Source organism: Cryptomeria japonica, chromosome 10 (assembly GCF_030272615.1).
Source record: "Cryptomeria japonica chromosome 10, Sugi_1.0, whole genome shotgun sequence".
NCBI lineage: Eukaryota > Viridiplantae > Streptophyta > Pinopsida > Cupressales > Cupressaceae > Cryptomeria > Cryptomeria japonica.
The window spans coordinates 505,865,496-505,888,364 of NC_081414.1; positions in this window are offsets into that span (position 1 = coordinate 505,865,496).

Here is a 22,869-nt window from a genome sequence, read left to right on the forward strand (position 1 = left end):
AGTGGCAGCTCTTCAGGCACAAGCTACTCAAGAATTAGCTCAAGAAGAGTCAAAGGACAAGAAACTGTTTGAGCATAGTTTTGATGTTTTGAACTAGTTAGTCTTGGAATTTCAAGCTCCGGATGGTGCAAGCTCTTCAGGTAAATTAGAGGAAATCATTGATTTTATTGCTAAGAATTAGGATTCTTTACTAAAGATTTCACTAACAGGGGATAAAGAAAGTTTTGTTGTGGCCCAGAAGTTAGCATTTTTGCAAATGATTGATATGGACAAGGAGAAACTTCATACTTGCTTGCAGTCAATTGATGTATCTTTGGCTGAAGGTGGTAATGTTTATAAGACTTGTCTATATTTTGATAAGCTAATCGGCTCCATAGACAAGCAACTATCTGACTGTAGGAAAAACCTAATTCAAATTTATAACTCCTATAACCCGACAGTCAATTTGACAAATTCTTTGGATGGTCCAATTTTGAAGGTTTTGGATCAAAATTTTGAATTGGAGAAGTATTGGGATAGGATAATAAGGAAATCAAATGAGCTCTGGAATCTAATTGGTCCCCGTCTTGATAATCTGCTATTTCATAAAACAGATTGTATTCCTAAATTGCAAAAGGAGGATCCCACTACTTCGGAAGAAATAGAATATCATTTCAGCATCTTGAATGGATTCATATCCATTCTTGAATCTCTTAAGAATGGTTGGAATACTTAATTTTTATTTTTGAAGAATATATATGCAGATATTTTTAAGTTTGTATAGAACTAGCTCATGTTTATAACTGTACAGATTTCTTTGTGGGCACCCCACTTTGTCACTGATGTCAAAGCGGGAGGAATAAGTGGAAAATGTATATATTTCTCAAGGGGAGCATTGGATGTATATAAAAGACACATGTACATATTAGCAGACTCATGGATTCAGTGTCATTTTCACATATGGTATCATTTTCTGCATGAGTGTTGCCATCATTGCCAAAGGGGGAGATTGTTTGCAATTGACACTCATCCGATAAGGTTCATGGCATTATGGGTTGTCATTGATGGCAACTCATCATCTCAGGGTAAATGGTTTCATTGTTTTCTTAATTGGCATACATTGTACTTAACCCATATTGGTATTCACATTGCTTTACACCGTCACCACCACTCACTTCATCTCAGCTAAGTCTTCATCCCGTTAACTTGTCCAGATCCTGGTAACGTGTATATGGAACCCAGCAATGGATAGGATCTAGCTAAGCAAATATTTTCATCATGATTATGTCTTCATGGATTTTGGTGGTAACGTGTGATGGCTGACATGGTCATTGGATTTATATTTGATTTTCATTATGTTCCGGCAACCGACTTGTTTATATTTATTATTGAAGCCTACATGGTTAAGTTAGAAGGATATTTGAGAAGATCACTCAGTGGTAGATCATATGTGTTAGATGTTATGCAAACTTCAGATTGCAATGAGTCTTGGTATGCATTTTGGTATGTAACTGGAAGCGACTCTATGCAGTTTCATGTGCACAGCTTAACCAGTAGCAGAACGGAGTATCAGAAAACCAGAATATAGAGGAGGATATTAGAGAATTCACCGAAACTTATCCAGCATGGTCAGATGCTATTTATAAGTTCATTCTAAGTTGTAAACACTTTGTAATATTTTGTAAGTCAGTGAGACTTCCTATATTTTGTGTCTGAGTAGTGAGATCTAGGCAGTTGGCCTTTCTGTATGTGCAGACCCTCTCATGTAATATTTGTATACCTTGATCAAGTATATAGATATTGTGGGTATCAACCCCACCGTAGTTTTTCCCTTGGTAGGGTTTTCCACATATGAATCTTGGTGCTATGGTGTTGCCTTTCATTGTGTTATTTTGTGTATGCATTCTAATTTTATTTACTGTTAACCGTTTAATAAAGAATAAGTTCAAAATTAAATTTACCTATAGAACACTAATTCACCCCCCCCCCCCCTCTGAGTGTTCTTGGATTCCAACAGTCATTTGGTGTCCTACCACCTCTTAGGACACCATATGGTGTCGTTATTGGTCATATTATGTCCTAAGGGGTCATATGGCATTCTATGATCCGTTAGGACACCATATGACCCCTTATGTGTTGTTAGGGGTCATATTGTGTCTTAAGGGATCATATGATGTCCTATGACCCCTTCGAACACCATATGACCCCTAAGGACACCATATGGTGTCGTTATATGGTGTATGGTGTCCTAAGGCATCATATGGGGTCCTATGATCCTTTAGGACACCATATGACCCCTTAGGATACCATGTGTTGTCCTTAGCGATCGTATGGTGTCCTAAAGGGTCATATGGTGTCCTACAATCCCTTAGGACACCATATGAACCCCTAGGACTCCATATGGTGTTGTTATGGGTTGTATGGTATCCTAAGAGGTCATATGGTGTTCTATGACCCCTTAGGACACTACTTGGTGTTGTTATATGGTGTCCTTATGGGTTGTATGGTTTCGTAAGGGGTCATATGGTGTTCTAAGACCCCTTAGGAGACCATATGATGCCTTAGGACACCATATGGTATCGTTATGGTTCATATGGTGTCTTAAGGGTTCATATGTTGTCCTATTACCCGTTCAGACACCATATGACCCCATATGTGTCGTTAGGGTCATATGGTCTCCTACGACCCCTTAGGACATCATATGACCCCTTAGAACTCCATATGATGTCGTTATGGGGTGTATGGTGTCCTAATAGGTCATGTGGTGTTCCAGGACCCATTAAGACACCATTTGGTGTCGTTATGGGCCATATGGTATCCTATGACCCCTTAGGACTCCATATGACCCCTTAGGTGTTGTTATGGGTCATATGGCTCCCTAAGGGGTCATATGGTGTTCTACAACCCCTTAGGACACCATATGACCCCTTAGGACTCCATATGGTGTCATTATGGGTTGTATGGTGTCCTAAGGGGTCATATGGCATCATATGATCCCTTAGGACACCATATGACCCCTTAGGTGTCATTAGGGGTCATATTGTTTCCTAAGAGGTCATATGGTGTCCTATGACCCCTTAGGACACCATACGACCCATAACAACACCATATGGTGTCCTAAAGGGTCATATGGTGTTCTATGACCCCTTAGGACACTATTTGGTGTCGTTATAGGTCTTATGGTATGCTAAGGAATCATGTGGTGTCTTATGACCCCTTAGGACATGATATGACCCCTTAGGTGTCGTTAGAGGTCATATTGTGTCCTAAGGGTTATGTGGTGTCCTATGACCCCTTAGGACACCATATGACCCTTTAGGACACCATATGGTGTTGTTATGTGTCGTATGGTGTGCTATGACCCTTAGGAAACCATATAACCCCTTAGGATACCATATGGTGTTGTTAGGGATTGTATGGTGTCCCAATAGGTCATATGGTCTCCTACGACCCCTTAAGACACCATATGACCCCTTAGGACTCCATATAGTGTCGTTATGGGTCGTATGGTGTCCTAAGAGGTCATATGATGTTATATGACCCCTTAGGACACTATTTGGTGTCATTATAGGTCGTATGGTGTACTAAGGGGTCATATGGTGTCCGATGACCCCTTAGGACTCCATATGACCCCTTATGTGTCGTTATGGGTCATATGGTGTCTTATGACTCCTCAGGACACCATATGACCCCTTAGGACACATGCATGGATCCATAGGATGCCATATGACCCTAGAGAGGAGGGAGGGGGAGGAGAGGGAGAGAATGGGAGAGAGATACACTTAAGAGAGGAGGAGAGTGAGATGGAGAGATAGAGACTGAGAGGGAGATACAAGAGATAAATGAGAGAGAGAGAGAGGGAAATAGAGGGAGAGATAGAGATAAAGAATGACATAGAGAAGAGGACTTAGAGAGAGAGAGAGAATGAGATAGAGACACCTAAGAGAGGGGGAGAGAGAGAGAAAGAGAGTTGGGGAGATATAGAGAGATCTAAGAGGTGGATGAAGGGATTGAGAGAGAAAGAGAGACCTAATACGTGGAGGGAGGGAAGGTGAGAGAGAGAGGGTGAGAGATAGAGAGAGTTTGAGTGAAAAGGAGGAAGGGATGGAAGGAGAGTACATGAGACTAGATAGAGAGAGGTGCGAAGAGAGGGAGAGAGTGAGTAAGAGAGGTAATGATAAAGGGAGAAAGGAGAGAGAGAGAGAGAGAGAGAGAGAGAGAGAGAGAGAGAGAGAGAGAAGGGGAGAGTGAGATGGAGAGATAGAGGATGAGAGGGAGAGACTTAGAGAGAGAGAGAGAGAGAGACTTAAGAGAGAAAGAATGGAAGAGAAAGAGAGGGAAAATGAGTGAGAGAGAGAGAGAGAGAGAGAGAGAGAGAGAGAGAGAGAGAGAGAGAGAAGGGGAGAGTGAGATGGAGAGATAGAGGATGAGAGGGAGAGACTTAGAGAGAGAGAGAGAGAGAGAGAGAGAGAGAGACTTAAGAGAGAAAGAATGGAAGAGAAAGAGAGGGAAAATGAGTGAGAGAGAGAGAGAGAGAGAGAGAGAGAGAGAGAATGAAAGAAAGAAACTTGATAGAAGAGGAGAGATAGATAGATAGATAAAGGTTGATATCCAGAGACTTGATAGAGAGAAGGAGAGAGACTTGAGAGTAAGAGAAATGGAGTGAGAGGGGGAGAGAGAAAGAGAGTTAGAAGGAAATAAATACTTGACAGAGGAAGAGAAAGGGAGGGGGGGAGAGGGAGAGAATGGGAGAGAGAGACACCGAAGAGAGGGGGAGAGAGTGAGAGAGAGATATTTGAGAGAGGGAGAGAAAGAGAGGGATAGACGAAAGAGAGAAAGAGGGTGAGGAGATGAGAAAGAGAGGGAGAGATACATAAGAGAGGGAAGAAAGTAGAGAGGGAGAGGCCTAAGAGACAAAAAGGTAGGGGTTAAGAAAGATGGAGGGGGAATGTAGGGAAGAGATGAGAGAGATAATGTTGATACGAGCATGTTGATTACTGAAATTTGACTGTCTGAAATTTATAAGAATACTTAAAAAACTAGAATCTGCATTATAACTCTTAGAGATCTGGAACCACGGTCAAACATCTAGACAATATATACATAAAATATATACTTAAATTTTATATTTTATGTATATATCCTATCGAAAAACCTAATGGAATGCTAAATGAATTGAATAGAAGTCCATATTACTAATTTAAATTTTATTGATAGACAAAAGCGTATGTGGTTTACAAAACAAAATGACATACAAGGTTTTAGTTTCTAAACTATGTACAAGGTTATAGTTTCTAAACTGCATATGCGGTTTAGCTTCAGTTAGGCTTGACAAAACAAGCCTAAATGTGTACGGGATTTTTTTAATTTGAAATACCTTGTGCGCGTTTTGTGTTTTTTCATGTTTTTTTAGGGGTGTGTCCACTTTTTTGCATGCCATCTTGGTGCACACACCCATTATCCAAAAATATTTTTAGGCTTGTTAATAAGGGCTAATGATGATAGCATTACTATTTTTGGTAGGGTTACTATTTTTAGTAAGTTCTCAATTTTGCATGAAATCTTACACAAACCTCCTAGATGGTGAAATGAAGCCAATGGTCAAGGAATTATCCCAATATCTTGTGGGATTTGAGAGTTAATCATTTTTTTTGCTAGGAAATTTTTCCAATAAAATCACAAATACATTTTTGAGGGCCTTAGAGGTTCTATATTGGCTCAAAATTTGACTGGAGTTTGCATTAGCACACTCCATTGTTGTAGGTCTTCTCACAAGCTTTCTAATGATGTATAATGATTGAAGACCTAATAGTCGGTTTGAAAGTTATGACCTCTAGAGCTTCGTTACATACCAAACATTTTAATAAAATATTTTCTTAAGCCGAAAGTTGATCAATTAGGGTTTTGGTGCCCAAAAATAGGGGATTCCAATTTCTAGAATATTTTATGGTGGTTATACATTCCTAAAAGAGAATGTGAACATAGGGACAAAAGGGCATATTCATAGTGCAGATTGTGGCTCTAGCTTGCAGATTACTATAATGAGAAAGCCCACATGGTTGTAGCATGTTATTTTTGAATGTTTTAATTTATTTCATTAAAATTATAGAAATTAAGTGTTTCCTTTCTTGTATTTTTTGTTTATTTCTCTTTTTTAGTTGTGTGTTTGGTTTCGTAAGGGGATTACCCTTCATCATAAAAAAAAAATATGAAATTGCACACTCTAGAAGATGAATATTAAGTCTCTACTGGAATAAAGTCTCGGTCCAAACACTTTCTCAAATCATTTTTAAAATCAACATGAAAACCCACTCTTAACATGAACTATTAAGAACAACAAAAATTTAGCTACAAGAAAAATGATTCATCCCAAATCTCTGAGAAAACTACTCCAACAATCCTTTGGAAAAGCTATCTCCATCTTTGCAACCTTTACTCTTCACAATCATGGGAATTTTCATTTCTCTCCAAGCTAGTCCAGATTAAAATCTTTTCCTTCCCTATTTTGGTGTGGGATTCCTCTTTAACTCTCTAGGGCAGGTAAGAATTTGCAATTATTTTCTAAATTTTCCATTTGGCATCTCTATCCATTAATTCCATCTTTACAATCTTTGGGCTATATTTCATTGCAAACAAGGGATGTTCAAATTATGAATTTGGAATTATAAATAATATTAAATGCTCCTCATAGGCATGAAAGTGAAGTTTTCCTTCTTGGCATTCCTAGAGTTAAATTAGTAATTATTTAAGGATCGGGGGAGGAAACAGGGTAGCGACAAATTTACACATTGAATCACAAACAGATAATTTGTATTCATCAACAAAGCCATCACAACTAATATCTAAGCTTCAGCTCATTCATCTCCCAAACACCATTACATACTATTGAATTCCACAGCTCCTTATTGCTCTACAAAGATGGACTCAACATGGAGTACATAACAAATACAAATGCCTCCTATTTATAGAGGTCTTAGAACTGTCTAGATGCAACACTATCAAGGCACATGCATTGACTATTGACTGGAAGTCAATGGAGGAAGTTTTTGGTTTTAATGTTGAATAGATTTGGAAACTTCTATATTAATTGCTTGGGTTGATAGGAGAAGCTTTTGCATAGACTGGGGAGAAATTAATGCCAATAGACTCCCCCTTAATTTTGTCCATAAATGCCAATTATTTGAATATCCCTCCATAATCTAGACAAGATGGGTCCCGACTCAAAGCCTTATTAGGTACCCATTTATAATGCTTATATAATAACTATTTAGTTGGGTTCTAGTGTTCTGCTTCAGTCTTCTGACTTTCCCTCATCATAATCACCTTGGGATTTTGTGGCTTATCCCTAACCAATAGACTTTGCAAGTCATTTATAGCTCACCACAAAATCTTCTCACAAATGGTTTTTAGCTAACCATAAACTTTTCTCTTAAGTGGTTTCTACTTACCACAAACTTCACATACTAGTGGTTTCTACTAACCACAAAACTTTGTACTCAAGTGGTTTTGGCTTACCACAAACCTCAAATACAAGTGGTTTCAAATGACCACAAACTTCACAAATGGTTTATAGTAACCATTAACATCGCATGATGGGGAAACTAACTTATAATGCACACATTTTTAGATAATCAATGTGGTCTTCTCCTTCTATACCTACATTGATTCTTGAGTCCATATAAAATGTGATCCATCTACCAAGGCACAAGGGTAACCAGCCGCTATCCTTGCTAGTTCTATAGGAATCATTTTCAGATATATGATTCATCAATATTTAAACTCTCTTGTAACAATACTGGGATGTCGGATACAACCGATCATGCACTCCTTACAACAACTCAAATACAATACATACTTCATTTATGTCTTTTAAGAAAGGTTACTCACACTCAATACATTTTCCTAAAAAGGCAAGTTCATTAACTATGCCCATTTACATCAGCACACTTCTTGACTTCACCTTCAACCAAAACACTTCACTAATTTTCTATTTTCCTTACAAACCTGCAACCATTCTTTTCGCAATCTTCTTTCTTTCATGATAGTGACTATCAGCATCACACACCACCTCTCTTTTTTTAAAACAACTCTCACACTTTATTTTTAGTATACCTATTTCAACCTTGAACCATTAGATATCAACTTTGCAACATCTACTTGATAGAATCAACTCTAAACTAAATTCCATAATTACCTCCCTTTGTTGTTGAATAGGCTTCTTTACACTTGACACCCTTACATACAGCTGAATTCCACAGCTCTGCAGAGCTGGACTCAACATGGAGTACATAACATATACAAATTCCTCTTATTTATAGAGGTCTTAGAACTGTCTAGATGCAACGCGGTCAATGCACATGCATAGACTATTGACTTGCAATCAATGGAGGAAGTTTCTGGTTTTAATGCTGAACAGATTTGGAAACTTCTATATTAATTGCTTAGGTTGACAACGAGAAGCTTTTGCGTAGAGTGGGGAGAAATTAATACCAACAATTACATACATACAATAGAATAATAGTAAAAATAAAATAAAAAAAATTCACATTAGACATTGGACTTATGATATGCTAGATGAAGGAATGAAAAATAACAAAATAACAGAAACAAATAGCTCAACATATGCTACAGCATACAAAACTAATTTTATTATTACAGTTTGGGTTTCAAAAACAAACTTCAAGAGCTGCTTGCTTCTACAGAAGCTTTACCCTTGAGAACCCCTTCACGGTGGCTCAAATCAATCACTTATCTGTGACTTTAATCAGAAACTAGTATCCTTCTTATGAGGGCTTCTCATAGTCTATGCCTTTAAACACAAACACTCATATCTTTGGAGGCCAAGCCTTCTGACTTGCATCATCATCAATGAATAAAATCTTACCTTGCCTCTTTTTTCTGGCAACCTCCTTGCTACATTTTGCAGACTGTATATCAAATATTACAATAGGCAGTTTTTATAGAGGTAGATTATATCGCCTAAACTAAATCTAGGTATGCATTGCATGCATTATTCCCGTAGCATGGAGATTGGCAGTTAAACATGACAATCAACTATTAACTAATATAAAATAATTGTTAAACTATTGCAAGCATACTGTAGCATGTGGTGAATGAGATGCACGGCGGTGCATGTAACTGGTTGTTCGTATGATGGCAGAACTAAACTGAAGTTTGCGATTGTGATGGGCATGAATTCCTGCAGAAAACTGCATGGTCGGTGCATGTTAATAAACTGATCAACATACTCCCCCCTTAACACTTAATCATTAAAAAAACAGCGGTCTTACTCATGCACGATACTTTGGTCTCTGGCTCCTTCAATTTTCTTCTTCACCTATAAGTGATTCCACACTTCTTCATTAACTCTGATCAACGGCTACACAAACTGGCGATGATCTCCAAATTTCTTTGCAGGTAGTGGGCTCCTTCTGACTGCTATAGTAGTTCACACCAAGCTCTTTCTCTCATGGCTCTCTGGGCCCTCCCCTAAGGAAGATAGGCCCAGACCAGCTCTGATACCAATTGTAGAATCTAGAAATACATACAATAAAAACAAATGCAACATAAAAAGCAAAACTAAATTTATAAACTAAAATTCTGTAATAGACTACATTTTCGCAGACTGTGTATCAAATATTACAATAGGCAGTTTTTATAGAGGTTGCAGCCTCAGTTCATAGATTATATCACCTAAACTAAATCTAGGTATGCATTGCATGCATTATTCCCGTAGCATGGAGATTGGCAGTTAAACATGACAATCAACTATTAACTAATGTAAACTAACTGTGGTGAATGAGATGCACGGTGGTGCATGTAACTGGTTGTCTGTATGATGGAAGAACTAAACTGAAGTTTGCGATTGTGATGGGCATGAATTCCTGTAGAACACTGCATGGTCGGTGCATGTTAATAAACTATCTTCCTTAAACACATCAATCTTCTTTTTCTTGGCTTTTAGAGGACAATCAACTGTTGTGATCATCTTCCAATAGCTGCAGCTTTATGTTCTTTCTTCAACCTATGGGTTTATCTTTATTTCTCCCAACTTTCTTTTCACAATCATTGGACACTTCTCTTCTTTTCGATATGTTCTTAACAACTTCCTACAATAATAAAAAAACACTTAGATTCTTCCTTTTCTTGGACATAGTTCTCTTTCACACTCCTTTCAACTTTTTGCAAATTCTTGAACCCTTTCCCGGATCCTTTCCAGAAACAAATAGCTCAACGTATGCTACAGCATACAAAACTAATTTTATTTTTTATTCACTCTGAAATGCATTACAACTCCTCTTTTATTTATAGAGGATTCATCGATCCTTCTGAAATATCTAACTATTACTTAGCCAATGCATGAGCGGTGGAAGTGGAAGATTAATCCACCGATTAACATACAAAAGTAACTGTTTTAACTGTGGAAACTGTGCATGCGTGGAGGTTAGAGATTTCAGCTGCATACATGGAGCAGACGTAAGATCAATTTATTAATTATATCAAATCTTCAGTTTGGCTGCTTGCATGGAGGATTTGCTTGCATGTAGACGGTGGCAGGCGGAGTTAACTATAGTTGGGATTATAATCTCCAACACTAGAGAGGTAGGGGAGATAGTTGGGATTATAATCTCCAACACTAGGGAGGTAGGGGAGATAAGTAAATTGTGTTTATAAGCAAACCAGAAAAACAAAAAAACAAAAAAACTAAAAAAAACTATATTTTTGGTCATCTCTACCAGTAAATAAACATTTTTAATATTTTGATTAATTATGAGAAGTTAGATCCCGGTAAATAATGGCTTTATAATAGCCAATCTGCAACAATGTACGATCATCTTACTGGATACAACTTTTATATCACTTTTTTACATCTACAATGTTATGGATATGCTCTTGAAGTTATGTGAACTATCAAAGTAGTGCTTGGGAGTATGTGGAAAGAATCGCGGTCTTTTTGGCAACGACGTATTGGTTTGTAAGGGAATGTAGAGGCGTCTGTTGCATTTCAAAGATGGCATCAATCTGACGATGCTGCACAGACCTATTAATATCAGAGTTGGATATAGTTTGGGTAGATGGTGACAAGATCGAGGCAGTTGATTCGCTTTACACCTACCTAGCATGAGGATTTGTAACATGTTTGGGAGCCTGGCTTGAAAGAAAGGCATCTATTCTATGCAAGAGTTCGTGTGCAAGAAAAAATCAATATAGAGAAAAAGGAAGTATAGGATTGTATTCGTGTTTGCAGAGTAGAAACGACGTTTGCACAGGCAAATAGAGGCCACGTCTTAATCAGTTGAGATTTGGCACCTCATTCGTCTGCTTACAAAAGAAAGAAAAGAAAAGTAAGAAGATTGATTAGATATTGAAGTGCATCTCCATCATGGGAAAGACCAGCGTGTGAAAAGCATGAAAAATGTTCGGCGCTTGGATTGTTTTGGAAAATTAATGGGGATGTGGTGGATATAGGAAGTAAATTTATTTCTAGGTTAGTGTTAACTTGTGTATATTGATAATTGTTCTGGGATGATGTGATTACTCTAGAGAATCAATCCAAGATGATGAGTGGTCAACCCAATCTCTTAAATTCACCTCTCAAATCCACGAGTCCATTGTGTAAGTTACCTTCCTTTGAGCTTTCTGTTTGCAATCGTACAAGATATGGTTTGGAGTTGGTACTAGTGCATGAAGATTGAGGAGGGAACTTACTTAACACATTTATGAATAACTAGTATGTGTAATGCCTGTCAAAATACTCTAGTGAAAATAAAGATAACTAAAACAGTAATGGAGATAATAATTTAATTTTTAAGTAACATCTAATGCAACACATATCAACAAATATGCAATATAGATTAAACTTCTATTAACACATATTCTTTATGAACATGAAGCATATCACATACACTCATAAACCAATCACACAAGCGGAATTAAACATAACAAATCATTAATGCCATCTCCCTAGGGTATCTCAACGTCACTACTTACTACCCTAATAAGCATTAACAATCTAACCACGTTCATTTCAACACTTATCATCCTTAATCATTAATCAAGCACATATGCAATACACTTATTTCCTATCCTTCATGATACACAATCTACTTAATTATTTAACTAATATGACAAGCTACTCTTTTCAATGCAAGGCCAATCCCTTTCCTTATGTTCATTTTATGCTCCAAATTCCAAATGTGTGTAAACCCCTAACCTTTCTTCTACTAACATGATCATCATACATCTGTGTGTGTGAAAAGTGGTAATCTGCAAACTGTAAGGCACAAACACTTCAATAAATCATTGCATGCATGGTTAGATAGATATAATCATGAATATAAAAACCACAACAAATCGATCTATTGCCTTCTTAAAGATGTGAGTATAGGCTTTCTCTCATATTTGTCTAAGCAATACCAATGACTAGACTACACCGAGACGAAGGATTTAATCTATATGAGCACAAAATTGAGCTAAATGGATGCAAGATTAAGCTAGATATGCAAAATTAAGCTATGAATGATTAAACTAAATATGCAAAAAGATAAGATGCAATAATCTCAAAGCACAATATTCTCAATGACTCTAGAGGAAAAACAACATAATAACAATAAATCTCTAAGGTGTCTTGAATGAGAGATGAAAGGCTAAATTTATAGACAATCCAAAGAGAGACCAACGGTCAAGATCGATTAATGATGAGTGGTTGAGATTCCTCAAGAAAAACCACAATACAAGTGAATTGAAATAATTGGATGCTTTGATTTAGTTTTAGAGAAGATTAGATTGAGTTAATCTTGAGATAAATTCCAATTAACACTTGATTGAATGCATTGAGATTATAAGTCTGAGTTTGCATTGGAGATAAAATTAGTTGATTCCATGCACTTGAGATAAAATTAGTTTATTCCATGCACATTCTTCTTATTTGCTCAAGATTTTTATTAAAAAAAGATTCTTCAATGCAACTAAACCTCTTTCCTCAAGATTTGCTTTGAGTTTTAATTTTAGAGAAAATTATTTATTCAATTTAATTGCTTTTCTTGCTTTTCTAAGATTCTCAAGTTATCTCAAATTTAGAAAAAGAAATATCTCAAGTTGATTTCTTTTCTCAATTTAATTTCTTTTTGTAAATTAAATCCTTTTGATGATTAAATGGCAAATTTATTTATTAATTAAATATACTAGGATATTTTATTAAAAAAATAGGATAATTGATTAAAATGATTTACTTGGAATAATTAATTAATTAAATAAATATTTAATTAATATAGAATGATTTATTTGCCATGTGACATTGATAATTGAGGAATTAATTAATTAGGTGATCAAGATTAATTTAGTTGCCTTTGGTTAGGACCTTGGTGATGTAGTCGAGATCAGAGGCCCATGGTTTAGGTGACCATTTTTAGGGTATTACATTTGTCCCTCTTTGAATTGATGTGTGAGCAACGCATTGATTCAAAGAATAGTTGATGTCAAATAGATATCAGATTTGAACTTGATGGATCACAAACCAATGAAGAGCGAGATATTCAGCTTGATTTGAAGCGATGAAACTGAATAGATTGATTAAAGAGATACCGATCTCGAACGTGATTGAGATAGGACCAATGAAGAGAGAGATACCGATATTGAACTTGATGGATCAAGAAACAAATACCGATCTAAAACTTGATTGAACTACAATTGGTTGAGTGAAGAGATAAAACCGATTCTGAACTTGATTGAACAAGAACCGATTAGCGAAATAGAATGTCCAGCTTGATTTGATGTGATGAAATTGAACACCTATGTAGATTGAGCGTGTGATCACTGTCAAAAAGACTCTTTAAACCCTTGATTAGGTTTAAATGAATAACCAGATTGATGAGATGCAATGAAACTGATTACCGTTAAGAGACTGATTCAGATGAAGACAATATTAGCTTGATTTGGTGTGATGAAACTGATATGCCCCTAGAGATTGATTGAAGTTCAATTAAGCTTTGATTTGAAAATATTTTCTGCTCATCTTTTGATGAAGATTTGAAAAAAAATCTTGACTTTTGATGATGTAATCACTGATAATGATGTAATGAGTATTCCCCCTCGGGAGAGAAATCGAAAGATAGCGAGATCGTAGTGATTTTAGGCAATTTTGTTTAATAATTTGATTTAGCGATGATAATCTGAGCATAGAGAGTGATGTAAGAATTTATTTTTGAGCATAAAGTGATGTTGAAATTGACCTGAAGATGGAAGTGCCAAGTGGTCAACATTGTGAAAATTTGATTAGAAAATTGATGTCAGATTTTGATTTTGATCCCGAAAATGGACTCGGGACGGTTGATTTAGCTAAGAGTACAAATTCCGTGTCCATCAGAGCAAGTTTGAAAATTAGGGTTTCACCTATATAAGGGGTTCAAGATGTCATTTTCAATTCATTTTTACCTCTCAAAGTTCAACAATTCATAAACCTTCGCTGAAGCAAAATGCCAATTCTAGTTCTAGATCACCAATTCGAGCGCCAAAGACACCACAATAGACCTCGAAACTACCTAGCAGGAGTAAGTAATCGATTTTTAGCCTCTTTAATTTCAATTTTTTGTGAATTTGTGTTGAATTTTTAGTTCTAAGTTTCATTTTAGTTCATCCCTTGTTGTTTTATCGTTTGGTTTAATAGGGTTTATCATACGAGAAACTGGTAAATTTTATTTTCTCATATTATCATGTATGTATTATCATATGGTGTCTACACTTGTATCATACGAATCTATTCTTCATAGACCATTGTATCATACAACATGTAATATCATCTCATATTAGATAGTTTAATCGTACTATGCATAATGGTTACTCGCACGACTTTCTGCTTGTCTGTACTTACTCGTATGGGAAACATTGGATATTTTTAAAGATCCAAACATCAATTTTTTATTTTCAATGTTGTAATTTTGGATTCTTTAGCACTTTTGACACATTCTTAGCTCAAGTTTGATCACGTAGTGATGATTTTTTGTTCAATTTCACAGGTTTAGTTGTCAGATATATAGTTCAGATGTACATATCCACCTACTATGAGATTAGTGTAGAACTTGTCTGATGCACAAAGAGGACACATCGGATTGTGTGGATTTGGATACTTGCTTCAAATGCCTGATATTTGTGTGAATCACATTTTGTTGACTACTTTAGTTGAGCAATTTCATAGTGAGCACAACACATTCGACTTGCCGATTGGGAGATGACTATCACTCCTGAGGACATATACAGTATTTTAAGGATACCTTTTGTTGGGGATAAGGTGGATTATGATGATGCACCACGATAGGGTATTGAGGCACTTAGACGCATATTTTATGATGACATTATCCTTGATCATTCTATCACATGTGACAATCTTTTGATCAAATATAGTGCACAATTCCCCCTTGCTTGCATTTTTGCTTGGTATTATAGGTTGTTTCATTATGCCAGATAGAGGACAACAGGGATTTTTGTGTGGATGGGATAGGATGTTAGAGAGATTGCTTACTCATCTTGTGAGATTAGGTTGGGGACCATGTTTACTCGCACACATGTACCACAAGATGCATGAGATCACCTATAGAGGGGCGAAGAGTATGGCGGCATGTGTTTTAATTTTGTAGATTTGGGCCTGGGAGCATATCCTAGTTTGTAGGCCAATTGTAGATGATGTGTGATAGCACGGTCAGCCCATTGTATATAGATATGCAGGTTATATCACATAGCCCCACCTCGGCAAGACTGGTTTTTGGAGGAGGTAGCTAGATGACCTGATTGTAGTAGTATGGAGACCATACAAGGGTCTGGAGTTGTGGGATGATTGGAGGAGGCAGTGGAGAGATATGTTTATGACGTAGCCACTTTTGGGTAAATCTTCAGTGATCATTGAGTGTTTCATAGTTAGTAGAGTTTTGAGGCAGTATGGGAGGCCATAGATTATTTCACAAGAGTTTATTGCATACGCATGATTTGTTGATGAGGAGAGGTGAGGATGGGGGCCTAGACTGTCATATGCCCTCACCATGCAGGAGTTAGTAGGTTTTCAGCCACAGAAGTGGGAGTATTTAGAGGATGTTGCATATGCGGGGGTAATTGCCCAGTTTAGGGACTAGTTCCAAAGACATCCATTCCCACAATTTATAGACCCGGGAGAGTATGCACCTCAGATAGATGAGGGTGATGATGTGCTAGCACGAGCTCAGAGAGAGGAAACACCTAGGAGGGGAGGAGGAGATGTGGGTGCGAGCAATAGCCGAGCACTTATCACAGGACGACAACATCAAAGGGGAGAGGGAGGGTCATTGGGAACAATTGGTGGAGATGCAGGCAGTGATAGGGGAGGAGAGGTTGCAGTAGATGCTGAGATGGGTGAGGCAGTGGGCCTTGGTGGTGAGGATGCTCCTAGACAGGTCTGGCAAAGGCGACAGTAGCAAGGTGGCGAAGGTAAGGAGGTTGGAGTAGGAGATCAGACACCAGCAGACATCATTTATGCCTTGAGGGGTAGAGTTCGCGGCCTACAGACATAGCTGGCAGTCGCGCAAACACATGTTATGGAGCATGACCAAGAGATCCAAAGATTGAGATCAAAGCATGACCAGGAGGTTCAGAGATTGAAAACAGAGCTAGTTGCCTCCCACTGTGAGGTTCTTCACCAGTCGAGCCGAGTAGTAGCTTATAGTGCAGCAGTGCCGACAGACAGATAGGTAGTGCCTTATTCACAATATATGGCTCGGTTAGAGGGAGGTAGGGCACCCAGATGGGATGATGCCCCTGTTCATCAGCCACCACCTCCTCCTCCAGGCAATGAGGGAGAGGCAGAAAGTTAGATTTTAAGATGTCTCCTAGATTGTGTACCCCATTTTTGTAGTTTATACGATTCTTTCCCTAATTGATAGTATTTGTGACATTTGATATCATTTGTACCCTTTGACATTGATATTTGATGAGATATATATATATATATATGAGTTCATGATTTATTCTTATTGTACTTGTGTTATTGATATGAGATGCATTGTTCTGTATGATGTTCTATATGAATGCATGTCTTTTCAGTATGTATGTATGTAATGCAGATGAATATGGATGTTTTTGTTTCTTTTTCATATGCAAATAAATGATTTGATGAATGAAAATGATGAGCTAATAATGTAAAAAAAAAAAAAATGTTTTTCATGCAATAGTATGAATGCACATGAATGAGTAATGGACTTATGGATCTATATGATATCCTCATATATGCAGCTAAGATCTCATGTAGGATTTGTGATGTCGATACACAAATACCTGATTGTGTCGATGATGATGATGATACAGTTGACCACCTGGCACAGAAATGATGATTGATTCAGATTCAACTCTCCCAGAAACATTGCTATCATGCTGAAATCACCTTAATTACAAAACATAGTATGAATGCAAACTAGGACATGTATGCAAACTAGAACTAAGTCACTGGATTTTGATTTTCTTATTATCATCACTAAGCAAAAATATAGGAATAAATAGAAGCACCAAGGCACAGAGAGCCAGGATGACTTGAATGTCATATCCTTTTTAATATAGCAATCGAACATAAGCACCAAGGCATAAAGAGCCAGGATGACCTGAATGTTGCTTGTGTTCAAACACACTAGACAAAGTAGAATTCCTTCCTTTTTATATGCAATACTGATTATCTTGTCCGCAATGACCCTTTTATCGTTCATATCCTAGGACAAATTAACCATGCATCTAGATTGCATAATAAACAAATTTACTCAAACAAACAAGGAAATAATTCCAACCTCCCTATAGCATACAAATAAATGGAGTCGAGGTATGTGTGGTGAGTTCACCTTGATGTGAAGGAACTTATTATAGACACCCATCTTATGAGATGTTTTCAAATCATCGAAATTATTCCTAGAAGCAAAAAACAAAGAAAAGTTTTATTCCCCCAGTCCTTGCTCCTCTTAGTCAAGATAGACTTCCTCGAGTTACTCAGAGGGAATAATAATCGAAAACCAATTTAAAAGACAACACACAAAGAAAATTTCAATCAAATCTCAAACAGTTTTAGTGATTGTTTTAGTGTTCTTGTTTTGTCTGGTTACTCAGTGGTAAAATCCTGTAGTGGATAAGAGACAGGTGACTGAATCAGATTGGATGACCTGGTACTACTGACAGAAAGATGACTTGGTTAAATTGCCTAGGACATTTAGATTGATCAGTCGATTACCCTAAGACTAGGATGTTGATCGGTTTCAAGCCATGAGGGTTCCAAGATGAACCAAGGTGTCACGAAAGCATCTGAAGGATATGTACAAGCTAAAGCAAAGATGTAGAAAAACAGGAAATAAAGAAGGAAATGTGAAATTTTCATTGATAGATGGAGTACTTTGGTATAGGAAATAAAACTAACCTGGACAAAATCCAGCAGCCATACGGATCTATGTCATTGTTTTGATTTGTATGATCATTGATAGGAATATCTGGTTTCAAAGAGTGAGTACCTCGTATAAGACCGATCTATCTAGTTTCGAGTATACCCTTCCTTGTATAAGGTATGTTTATGTTTGATAGAGTTTCCTAGATTGATTAACAAGACATGAAATAAGTTTGATTGTAGACTTTGAAAGTTTGTTTTTTGTTGATTTGGTTTGATGAATGGTCTATTCTTTCTTGCTTTGATTTTTTCAATTTTTTTTCTTAGGTTTTTTTTTCCCTTTTTTTTAAGGACTTTATGATTTTTTATGTTTTTTTTATATTTGTCCCTTGTGTCTAGCAAGGTAAAAGATATTTTGAGAAAATGAATGAATAAATGGGATAAAAATGGATGTGAATGATGGAGGAGGCTTATGTGATTCCAAGGACTATCTCGCAATGTCGATCCAAGCAAAGGGACCAGATATAGCAATATAAAGCAAGGGTATGGCATAAAGAATATCATATGGTCCAAATAAATGACCATCTCAAGAGGTTTGTTACATTTTATGTCCTTAATTTTGATCAAGATCAAGAGATGGGTTTTGGATAGTAGGAAAATAGGATAAGCAAGATCAAAGGTGGTAATGAAGGATAAAAGAGAAATGGATAAAATAATGGATAGGAGCTGAAGGGTGTGGATCAAGTGCAATAGATAGGACATACAAAGCCTGTAAAGATCCTTAACCTTGTCAAGATCAAAGGTGGAGAAGGGAATATGCATGTTGATAGAGCGAATAAGGGATAATGGAGGATGAACGATAATGGAGGAAGAGGGATAATAGATGGACAAAAAAAGTATGGAACTTGCCCCCAGTGTATAGTGAAAAAGGATAATGGATTATGCCTGACGCCTGTTTTCTAGGTTTTCATCATGGTACTTGTCCAAGGCACCACAAGAAGTGGTTTTCACACATGAACAAAATTATTTCTCTTTACTTTTTTCTGATTTTTGTTTTTCTTTTATTTCCTTTGGAAGATAATGGATGCATTATAGGAGATGGAAGAAGGACTCCATTGTCTTGTTTCTTTGGATGGTACCCTTGGAATATGTTTTACAATAGACCATGGCAATGAAAGTATGCTCAAATATGTTGGTAGGATGATGAAATGAAAATAGGGTAATGTCTTATGCAAAGGATTGGATAAGGGGGATGGAAGGGTGAAAAAGAGGTGTTGTGTAATGGATCAAATATTGAAAGGTTGGTGCATGATTGAATGGAAATTTTGGCGGGATCAACATTGGCACACATCTTGAGGGGTGATGGAATGATGGAGGAAAATTGGATCTCATATTTTGAGATTTGGATGGAGGAACAACCAGGGATTTTTGGACATAAGGATCCAAAATTGATGAAGGAGGTGATGGAGGAATATATTTGGAAGGTTTGGATGAAGGAACAACAATTTTGGATGCCAATTTATATTTTTCTTTAGATTGTTGTGATTCAAGGAGCCGCTTAGGGATCCACATGGTTTTTTATTTTTTATGCTTTTGTAGTTCCTTGGAACGCATTGCTTCTACAAGTGCCTTAGGAACCCATATAGCTTTTGATTTTTCTTTCTTTTGCTCAATGGGTCTTTGTGTCCTTTTAGATGCTTCTTCTTCTTTTTGGATCATATTATGCTTTGTTTTGACATGTCGATTAAATGGGACATGTTGATCCTTGAATATATGTGGATTACTTGACTTATGACTTTTATGCTTGGCATCCAAATTCCTTGGATAAGGAAAAGAATGTGTGGATGAATAGGACTGATATGGAGGTATTTTGGATGGATGGAAGGTGCTTGAAGATGTATGCCTTTTTTGATCCTGTATAAGGGATGGAGGGATATAGGGGCCTAAAATGGATGGAAGGGATGAAGGGGAAGGCATGTATTTGGATTTTGTTTTAGTAGGGATACCAACATCTTGAGGAGTGTCACTGAGGTCATGACCCTTAATATTTTCTTTAATATGGAGGGGTTCTTTCTTGTGAAGATCTACCCCTTTTCCTTTATAAATATTTTGACTTGTAGGATACACTTTTCTTTGGGAAGAAGACACGAGTCCATTATGAGGTGGAAATGTAGGTAATGATAGGATCATGAGAGGGCTTTGTAGGCATGATGGATCCTTGATGTGAACATGGAGGATTATGACAAGGATATGAAGGGATACTTTGATATTGACATGGAAGAGGACCATTGGATAGAGTAGGAAGGGTGTTTGACTCTTCATTTTGAATAGGATCGTTTGAAAAGGTGGAAGAGGCATCATGATCTTGGTTAGGAAGTGGACTAGGAATGGGATTTGGAAGGATATTTTTCTCTTGAGATGGAAGAGGATCATCTTGGAATAAATGGAAAGGTATAATGGGATCATCATGGGATTCTATGGACATAGTATCTTGTTCAACCATTGGATGGGATTGGAGAGTTTTGGTGTCTTGATCTTTTTTATGATAGGACTTGTTTCTTCATTTTTCAAATTATCGTCTTGACATGGAGCCACTTCTAAGGAAGGGGTAGTATTATTGATATGCATGGGGGATTCTTGGAAGGTGTTCATGCTTTTGCATGATGGGCAAGCATTTTGGATGGGACTCTCTAGAGTGGGTATGATTGGAATTGGAGTGCATGATAGCATAGGATCTAAGATATCCGAATCATATAAATTATTTGTATGAAAAAAAGGATTAGCTTGGATTTGTACTGTGGATAGCCCTTGAGGGTCAACATTGGAAATTTCATCCGTAGGTTCATTATTTAAGGGATATGGCATGGATTGTTGTTGAGAAGCCTTAGGAGATGGAGGCGTCAGGGAAGAGATGGAGGCTACATGTGGGCCATTGCTAGACACATGTTCATAATTAGAATCTTCAATTTCAATAATACCATCATCAAGGAGGTCTTAAATTTTATGTTTTAATTCCATACACATTGAAGTTTTATGTTTGTTATTTCTATGATATGCACAATAATTACTCAAAAATTCACATCCCCATGCAGTTTTGTTAGGCAATATGATAAGATTGTGCTTAAGAAGCTCTTCCAAAGTTGACTCAATAGATTGCCCCTAAGGTGTAAAATGTCTATCTAGGGGATACTTGGAGGAAATGTCCTTTTGTCTTGGTGAAGGTGCCTTGTGATCTTGTAGGAGATTTGGCTTTTGATTTTCAATTACATTTTGTTCCATTTTATATAATTGTTTTAGCATTTCTTGAAGTTTGGTGTTCTTGATATCATAAAATTTTATCTCAAGAGGGGTCATTGAATCTTTTTGTTGGGCTTGCATGTCATATATTTCTCTCTTGAGATCTTGAATTTGTTGAGACAAGGTAGCCATGGAGATTTATGAAAGTTTTGATTTGCAAGAATGGATTAGTTTGTAATGAGTAAGACCGCCTCTTACTTTCGTCAGAATTTTTGATGTGACCAAGAGCTAGAAGTGATACAGATGTCAAGATCAAATCGGAGCTAGTTGTTCATTTGAGGTAATAATTAAGTAAAGTGATTGAGACCAATTCTGGTTTCAGGAACAATCTATCATGTATAAGACGTGATCTAAGCAGATCAGATTGATTAGATTGATGAGTGGTTGATTGAACTAGATAAGATATGATCGACAAAATAGTGTAACACAATAGTAGGGGTACACTATCAAGATTGATATGCTCGGGATGAAAAAGACCATATATATGCTCACTGTGTATTGATTAGGTAAGTATGACAAATCCGAACCGGTACATGAAAACACAAGTTTTTGGACTAATGAATACAAAGGCTCGTTTGACAAAATATGATAACCCACACAATAACTTAAGGAATTCCAGACGACACATTGGTATCCTCATATGAGTTGTTTCTTATACTCATATGACAGTTTAAAGCTAGTCAGACGATAATTCCTACTTGCTAGTACAACAAAATAGCAATGATAAACCTCTACAATGATGACTCTTACAATAGTTTAAAGTTGACTAGATGATAGTTCTTAGAGACCAGAATGACAAAATAGAAGACTCATATGATAGTTGGACTGGACAGGGATGAGTTTCTGACAAGAAGCAGAGTTTTTGACCACTAAGTATTGATGTTTTGAGTAGTTTCTCCAATTTTGGGGTTTCAGTTTCAGTTTCAAGGATAAAAAATATAGCAAACGCGCAAGATATAAAGTGACTTCAAGCACAACATGCTAATCCTAAGGAAGTTGGCTGAGAGAGAAAATATTTTCTTGCAAGCTTAGGTACACACCTAATAGCTAATCAGAATATGATCGATGAGTCTCACACAATCGATTCTCAACGCCGTATTAGCCGACTCCAAACACTAATGGGGGCACGATATTGCAAGTATCTTGGGAGAGTTACTATCTCTTTTGCACAAAGATTATCCCCCTTTCAGAGGTGAATTGGGTAGCTTCTATCCTAG